The following is an 8879-nucleotide window of genomic DNA, read 5'->3' on the forward strand; positions in this document are numbered from 1 at the left end:
TATTGGTTTTATTCAAAAACAATATTTTTGGCCAAATTACAATAGACTGACATGTGCCCATTCAGTGGGAACCACCAGAAATTAAACTGCATTGATAAACGAGGTCCCTTCGTTAGTCGTCACCTTACCGTGGTGGAAGGGTTTGCGCGCCCCAATGATCCTGGAGCCATGTTGTCTGGGGCTTCATGCCCCTGGTTGGGTCACCCATGGCAAACGGATCCTAGGTGAGGGGCCAGACAAAGCACGGCTCTCACAAGCCCCTTATGAAGAAAAACATAATTGGATTTTGTTTTTCCTCACCCGGACGCGGGTTACCGGGGCCCCCCCTCTGGAGCCAGGCCTGGAGGTGGGGCTCGAAGGCGAGTGTCTGGTGGCCGGGCCTTCGCCCATGGGGCCCGGCCGGGCACAGCCTGTTAGGGTTTGCAGAATATCTTCATCGTATGATTATGTTGGAATATAACCTGTAATAATTTAACTAGTGTGTCCTGTCTAGACAAAATTAGTTTACCAAAGTGCTAAGATCATTTCAACTTATTGACTAGCTGCAGAGGAAGCAATCGAAGTTGCTTTGTTTACAGCACGTCGTAAAAGGTCCCTTGCTATGCTTTGATCAGCAGGGGACCGTCTTCACCCTATCCTGTGTGTTCCCACACCCCCACTTTCAACCCCCACTTTCAACCCCACTCTGTTTCTCTCAATAAATAAGCGCCTGACGAGGCCTGAGTCAGACTTCATTCGACCATCGCTGTGAGCACAGCGACGAGTGAACTCTCCGCCTGCAGGTGCCTAAAATGACTAACTTGACTCCAGTGTGGTTCTTGCAAAATAAGTTAGAGTGAGCAGCACCCTAACATTTTGGTGCCAAAACCCGGGACCCTCATACCCGCCATCTGGCTGACGGAGGAGGACGTGCTGCATTGTCGACAAGCCAGCGTCCTTTATGGGGACCTGGAAAAGAAAGTCCTGGGAAGAGAATTTCTTCGCTGGGCCAGCATCTTAGGTCTGCCTTCGTCTGTCAGAGGTGGTTTGACGGGGTCCCACATTGCAGCGGACCGAGGAGACAAGTAAGTCATGGAAAAAAGCGCAGATACGGCTTTGGTTTGTCCGAGCTATGAGATACGGCTTTGGTTTGTCCGAGCTATGAGATACGGCTTTGGTTCGTCCTAGCTATGAGATACGGCTTTGGTTTGTCCTAGCTATGAGATACGGCTTTGGTGTTTCCAAGCTATGAAACAGCTGGGTTTCAAGTCCCAGTGGAAGGAACGGGCTAAGAAAAAGAACAGAGCTTCTTTTTCTTAAGTGAAGAAGGGCGTGGATTCTTTTTTTTGTCCGTTGTTCCAAGCTGTTTGCATGAATGTTGTGTGGTTGAGAGTGTGCGACTGGTAGGATAAATTGACTGCAGAGAGAATTTGGTAAGGGGTCAATTTAAACCTGCATTGAGGATCCTCATAGAAAAGAAAAAAAGAAATAACAAAAAAAAATTGTATAAACCTAAAGTACCGAATTAAGATGGGAAATAAGAACGGTAGATTTCTAGCTCTTGAAGAAGATGAGAAGTTCATGGCGAGTAAATGTCTTAATTGTATGCAATACATGCCGAAGTGGAGGAAAAAGTATGGTGTAGAAGGAAAGAGAGAGAGTTGAATCGTGCTAGAATGTGGTTGAAAGCTTCGCAAGAGAGAAGAGAACAAACTCAAGAGACAAAAAATGGAAAGATAAAAAGTGATGAGACCACCATTCAATTAAGGTTTGGAAAAGAATTCTGGGTGCACAGTGGCATCCCATTTGATGATGATAATGATCTAAATGAAGATGCAACGATCTTCTTCCGAAGCTCCCAAAAGGGCAGAGGAGGAGTAAGAGACCAACAAGGCCGCAGGCCGCCATTCAATTCAAACTCCAGCTCAAATTTGGACTGTTGGAACTGTGGGAAACGGAGCCACTTGGCGAGAGTATGTCGTTGTGTAAAACAATACCAATCAAAGGGTGGAGGAGGAGGCAGAGGAAAATGTCAAGCTTCCCCCCCCTTTTTTTGACCGCTCATGCTAATACAGAGACATTGTATGCTACATTTAATGGAAATTATTGATTGGTTGTGTTGTAAGATTATACGATCTTCTATATGCAAGCTGAATCTGAGAGATTGAGTTCTTTAAATTTGAAAACAAAGAAAAAACTTAATTTAATTAATTTGCCAGCCGTTTTTATTGTATTGAGTTTTTGGGGGGATTAGTGGATTGTTCTATTAGGAACCTTGAATTGAAAATGGTATGTGAATGTTGTGTGGAGTGCTTGGATGAATTGGGACCAATGTGATGGAAAGATTCCTTTTTGGAGACTGTGTGTGAGATGCAAATGAGCATTGATGACTGAATGCCCGACTGAAGGGAAAATACAGGTTGAATGGTTGAAGTTGTTGGAGACTGCTATGGACAAGTAGTTGAGCGACTTTGAAGGAAGAATGATTTTGAGTAAGTTAGATGCTAGGAAGGAAAGAAAAGAAAGAAACAAATACAAACAAAAGAGAGAAAAAAAAGGTTGCTTTTGACAAGAGTTGCAAAGGACAGACAAAGGAACAGTCCTTGACCCGGCATTTGCGTTTGGCGGTCGTCAATGTGGTTCCAAGACCTGCGTCTTGTGGTTTGTCATTTGTAACGTTTGGCTGTTGTGAACTTCCCAAACAGACATAAGTGATTTGGGCTTTTGTTGTTTGTTGTAATTGGTTAGTGGGAGGACTGCTGGAGCTTGCTCCTTCAGTGTCTCACCTGTGCCTTCCTGCCTTCCATTGTCTCCACTTAGACTGGACTGTGGAGGGGGGAGTGTGGTATTGTGGTGTGAAAAGGGTGTAGGAGCCGGCTCCTGTGGTGATTGATATTGTAATTTGATTGTGGGGGAAACTGATGTAGGTGTGGGGCTCTGGACTCTGCGGGTAGCTGTTTGCTGGGTTGGCGCGAGTGGGGGACGGCGGCATTGATTGTCCCAGTACTGGCCAAGCTGGGATAAATCAGTATGAAAATGCCGGGCCCCCCCCTCTTGCTTCCCTTGCTGTGGCTGCGCGCAGAGTAGGGTCGTACCCACTCCAGGGGTGTGCTGAGTGCGTGGTGGCAAGTGATATTGAAGCAGGGTGATGCCTAGGGAAGGTGTGACAATAGTTGCACGAAGGATAAAAGGCACTGAGGAAAGAAAAAAGAAAAAGGAAAAGTATAACCAACACGTCAAAATAGAGGATGACGTCTGCGCAGCGTTGTTTGTTGGTATTGTTTGTGAGCTGTGTCTCTGCTGTTTTTGTGTTGTCTGTGTGTTGTGTTATGTGTTAAAAGAATGAAATTCGCTAATATAGGTGCACTAAAGAATTTATTTATCTGTAGTCTATCTGATTTTCACCGCAAAACAAAACCGATTTTGTTAAGATAGGAAGGAAAAATAAAAAAGCGAGCAATTTGTTTATGGGCAGAAACTGGTCCACGCTCCTTTAATGCCTAGCCTTGGTTAGACAAAATTTGAGAGATGGAAAGAACTTGCTTTCTGGAATTGGATGATGAACAATTATGAAGTAACGACATTTCAAAGCTAAAATTTGAGAATAAGAGAGCGATTGAGTTAGTTAAAGTTATGGAACTACAACAGTTAACCATTATATTATTTTACCAGCAGTTATTATTATTATTATTTTTTTTATTATTTTTTTTTTTTATTCGATTGGTGGATTGGGTTGTTACGTTGAGAAAGGAAAGGAAACGATACAAATGGGCAGCTGTATTGAGCCATGGGGTTGTCACGTGCTGTTGACACCTGGCTCAACAGGGGGGATGGAAGGGCAGTTCAGTCAGCTTTATACAACATATGAATTTGATTCATATTCAAAACGTTTATGAATTTTTTTTTAGAGCTTGTTTAACATGTGCTTAACACAATCCACAGGGTTATAATGCCTGGTCATAATAGATGCATTCTAAAAATGGATTGAATCGGCTTCAAAATAAACATTGAATGCCTTAACAGTGGCAGAAGGGTTATGTAAAGAAATAATAGTTTGTCAACAACTGCTGTAGATGTTAAAGAATGGAATCAATATCTCGAGAATGAATGTGGATAGGTTGTTTACCGATTGTGAAATGTGCGACAAAGTGTTCTAAATAATATCCGTTGAATGGAAGAAAAAGAAAAGAAACCATTGCTTTTAGAGAATGTAGTCAACCAAAATTATATATGTACCAACATGCCAAGATCTGGGAAAAAGCTGGAAAAAATAAAAACATAATGTCTTTAAATTTTAGAGGCGACAATGATCTGACTGAAATTGATGCAATTAGAGTCCCCAGAGGAGTTCCTGATTAATAAGAATTAACTGACCAAATTGAAGCGGGATGGGAGTCCTCCATTTGCTGCTGGTGGACGATGAACAAGAACGTTGACAGGATAAATTACATCCATTGCAACATGCAGAAATTGGGCAAACGGACACAAGCGGGACTTGAGGCAGTGCACGAACAGCTAGCCATGACTTCCCTAATGTCAATCCAGAACCGCAATGCTCTTGTTATGTTGTTGTCTGGGAAAGGAAGGGTCTGCGCAATGTTCAGGGAACAATGCTGCACCTTCATCCAGAATGACACCGCCCCTGATGGGACCCTGACGAAGGTGATTGCAAACTTGCAATCCCTCAACACGAGGATGAAAGAGCACAACAAGTGGATGACTGCTTTTGGGAAGTATGAAGCCCTTGTGTCCTCAATAACTGCTATACTCACCTTGTGTGGATGTTGTTGTATTCCATGTCTCCGTGCTCTGTTTAATCGTCTTATCACTACAGCAATCTCGCCCATGGACGACGAGATGGCCCGGGTATGTCTAATGTCTGAACGACAGCATGTTGATAACGATGATGGTGATGCAATTTTTGCACTTGAGTTTACAGACTTTTTCCCAGATCTGTGTGTTTCCGAATAATGATGTCGCAACATTTATCCTCTTTGGTGGAAATATTTGTGCGCATACTTGTGATCCGACAACTGAAAATCAAGTGAAGTGGTTGTTTTTGGTAATGTTAAAAATTTAGCAAATGCGTGATAAGCAGGAGGGAAATGTTGGAATAATTTAAGTGAAGCCTTGGCCTGCCAGACCTGTAGGCCTTGTCTTTACGAGTTTATGGCTTTCCTTTTATCTACGTTCTTTCTTTTTAGTGACAGGGAAGTCTCTTTAGTGACAGGGAAGTCTTGATTGATTGATTGATTGATTGATTGAATATTTATTGATCCCCAGGGGTGGGGAAATTCAGGCCCCAGCAGTATCCATACCACAGAGTGGGTATACAAAAAACACACAGATGGCATGAGCGCAACTCAATAGGCTCTCACAAGGCTGCCACACAACGGCGCCACAAAGAAAGTCAGAAAGTGCACAAGATAAAAGCCATCAAAGCAAATCCAAGCTAAAAGACAAAGGAAAAAAAAGCAACAGCGGCCACCTAGCACCCCTCAATACAAGAGAACACCCCAAAACACACAAAATAGCCTCCACGGGGTCCATCGACAGGTGTAAGGGCAGTCCAGTTCAACGGTGCCCAATGGACCGTGGTGGTGAATCGGTGAAAACATCACAAAGCAGGCAAACGTGTGAGCAGCGTCCCGGGCACCCTGTCGGGGGACGTGCAGATGGCCACCACGGGGCTAGCATGGCGAAAGTCGTCGGTTCCGACGAGCACGAGGGAGCGGACTCCCCACAGGTGTTGCGGCTGCAAGGCCAATGCGAGGGACCCGGTCATCACTGGTCGGATAAGCAGGAAGCCGTCGTAGAGTTACGCCGGCCTCGACCGATGATCCCGGTCCGGTCCCAGGAAGAAAAAATAAATAAAATAAAATATCCGATCCGAAGAGGTACCGAGGTGCGGTAGAAGGCACCAGCATCGCCGAATGGACAAAAAGACAGAAAGAAAAAGGAGAAAATAAGGAAATAAAGAGGAAAAGAGAGAACACTGCTGGGAGGCAGCCACTCACGGCGCCATACCAAGAGAATGATTTTGATCCCTGTCAGCCATATGTGTCCTTCCTGTCCTTATGTTATCTGTGTGTTTTTGTTTCTGTAAGAAGCCTTCACTAACAATGAGCAGAGCTTATTTGCATAGGCAAAATGTTCTTATTTGGTTGAAGGAAACTCCATTCCTTTTAGTTAACTGTAGGTTTGGTTCATAGATTGTTGTTGATCAGAACTGTTTTTCTTTGTTAAACATAGTTTGAAGTAGTTGCGTACAAGTTATCCTATATTTACTCAATGTTTGTTTAAGGAACTGCATACCAGTTACCTTACATTAATTTAACATTTGTTTTAGTGTTTAGGACAAGTTACTTATTGTTATTGGGTGTTAATTTGCTAAGTAGATAAAGTCTAGCCAAGGTCTAGTTGCATTGTTCCACAGGAAAGTGGCAATTTAAGTTATCTGATCTCACTCGCCGACAACTCGGCCAACAACTGGAGAAGAACAGATGGACAAACTCTGCGGGGGTCACGGGCCGACAATGAAGTGCTAGTTCACACCGCACTACATTCCTTAGCTAATCAACCTTGCTACAGACACAATCTTCCCTCCCTTTGGTGTAGCAACGCCTCTGTAACCAGGGCAACCAAAACAGTGATGAGAGGAGCAGAACATCTCAAATGACTAATGCAAAGGTTGCAGAAAAGGTGCTGTTTTTTGCTGTTTTCCGGACGTGCTGCTGTCCTTTCGGTGGCGGATCCAGGTCCAGATCATCCCAACGTTCCAAAGAAGGAGGGGGACGGGGCCTGCGTCGACTGGACCCTATAAATTGGTGGAGCGCATCTCACATGCCGTCCGGCTGGCCGGCAAAGGAGGATCGTGGTATCATCTGTCCCAGTGCGCCCCAGTGAAGGGTTCCTGCAAGGAACCAGACCAGCCATCGACAGTCCCCGCCCCAGTTCATACAGAGGCAGAATAATCCTCTTCCCCCTTGGTGGCCAGGTAGTCCACCCTGAGCCACTGAAGACAACGACCACGCAGCAGACATTCCCAAGTTCTCCCCGGACGGAGCAGATCTGCGAAGGGGGTGAGAATCGTGCTCACCCTCCACCAGTGGGCGTGCCAAGCCCCCAACGACTGAACAATCGCGAGCAATTTTTATCTTGATTGATAACATTCTGGTCGCCTAAGGCAGAGGGACCGTGTAACTCTTTTCCTGCATTTAATCTGGCCGCAGGTTTTTTAAATTACACACACAATTTGGACTGGAGTATTGAGGAAAAACCTCATCTTCACTGGAAGTTATTGCTTTCATTGTATTTTCTTACTTATGTTTGATTGATCGAGGTTGCCATAATCATATGATAAAACAGGGGGGAGATGTTAGGGTTTGCAGAATATCTTCATCGTATGATTATGTTGGAATATAACCTGTAATAATTTAACTAGTGTGTCCTGTCTAGACAAAATTAGTTTACCAAAGTGCTAAGATCATTTCAACTTATTGACTAGCTGCAGAGGAAGCAATCAAAGTTGCTTTGTTTACAGAACGTCGTAAAAGGTCCCCTGCTATGCTTTGATCAGCAGGGGACCGTCTTCACCCTATCCTGTGTGTTCCCAAACCCCCACTTTCAACCCCCACTTTCAACCCCACTCTGTTTCTCTCAATAAATAAGCGCCTGACGAGGCCTGAGTCAGACTTCATTCGACCATCGCTGTGAGCACAGCGACGAGTGAACTCTCCGCCTGCAGGTGCCTAAAATGACTAACTTGACTCCAGTGTGGTTCTTGCAAAATAAGTTAGAGTGAGCAGCACCCTAACACAGCCCGACAAGGAAACATGGGTCCCCCTTCCCATGGGCTCACCACATGTGGGAGGGACGAAAGGGGTCGGGTGCAGTGTAAACTGGGCGGCGGCCAAGGGCAGGAAACTTGGCGGACTGATCCCTGGCTTCAGAAGCTAGCTCTTGGAACATGGAATGTCACCTCTCTGGCTGTAAAGGAGCCCGAGCTGGTGTGCGAGGCAGAAAGGTTCCGACAAGACATGATCGGACTTGCCTCCACACCCATTTGGGTTCCGGTATAAGCTGGCCCTGGACTCTCTTCCACTCTGGAGTTGCTCACGGTGAGAGCAGGTGTGGGTATACTTATTGCCCTTCGGCTGGGCGCCTGAACATTGGAGTTCACCCCGGTCAACAAGAGACAACCCTAACCTACCTGTGTAGGTGGCTACACCAATGTGGCTACGCAGAACGGGAAAACAAGTTCAGGATCCTAACAGCCTGGAGTATGAAGCTCTTCTGTACCTCTTCCCAGAGGGCAGACCTCGAACAAAGAGTGAGCGGGGTGACTCAAATCACTCACAATCGTGGTCGCCTTGCGGGTGAGATGGGAGGTGTAAATGTACTTCAAGGAGGGGAGCGAAGCCGTGTTCACTGTGCGCTGCAGGGCCTACAAGTTGTAGTCAGTGCAGCCGCCACCCCAAACAGCAATACAGCTGGAGAGGACGCTCTCAATGGTGCCGCTGTAAAATGTAGTCATGACGGCCGGAGGAGCGCTCAATCGCCTGAGTTTCCGCAGGAAGTACAGGCGGCGCTGGGCTTTCTTTGCCAGTGATGCGGTGTTGGTGGACCAAGTGAGATCCTCACTGATGTGCACCCCCAGGAACTTGGCGCTGCTCACTCTCTCCACCACAGCACCGTCGATGGTCAGCGGCAACCCACGCCCCTTTAACGTTCTCATGGCGCTCTCAACTACGTCCGCCTTACAATAACACACACAAACACACACACGCACACAAATACACACACAGCAGTGACTCTCCAATACACATCAATACCAAATGATCAGGCGTTGCTTTCCCGCCTTTTCCGGACAGTATAAAACCTTCTTACCTGGAGATGGA

This window comes from Syngnathus typhle, linkage group LG18, assembly GCF_033458585.1.
Source record: "Syngnathus typhle isolate RoL2023-S1 ecotype Sweden linkage group LG18, RoL_Styp_1.0, whole genome shotgun sequence".
Lineage (NCBI taxonomy): Eukaryota > Metazoa > Chordata > Actinopteri > Syngnathiformes > Syngnathidae > Syngnathus > Syngnathus typhle.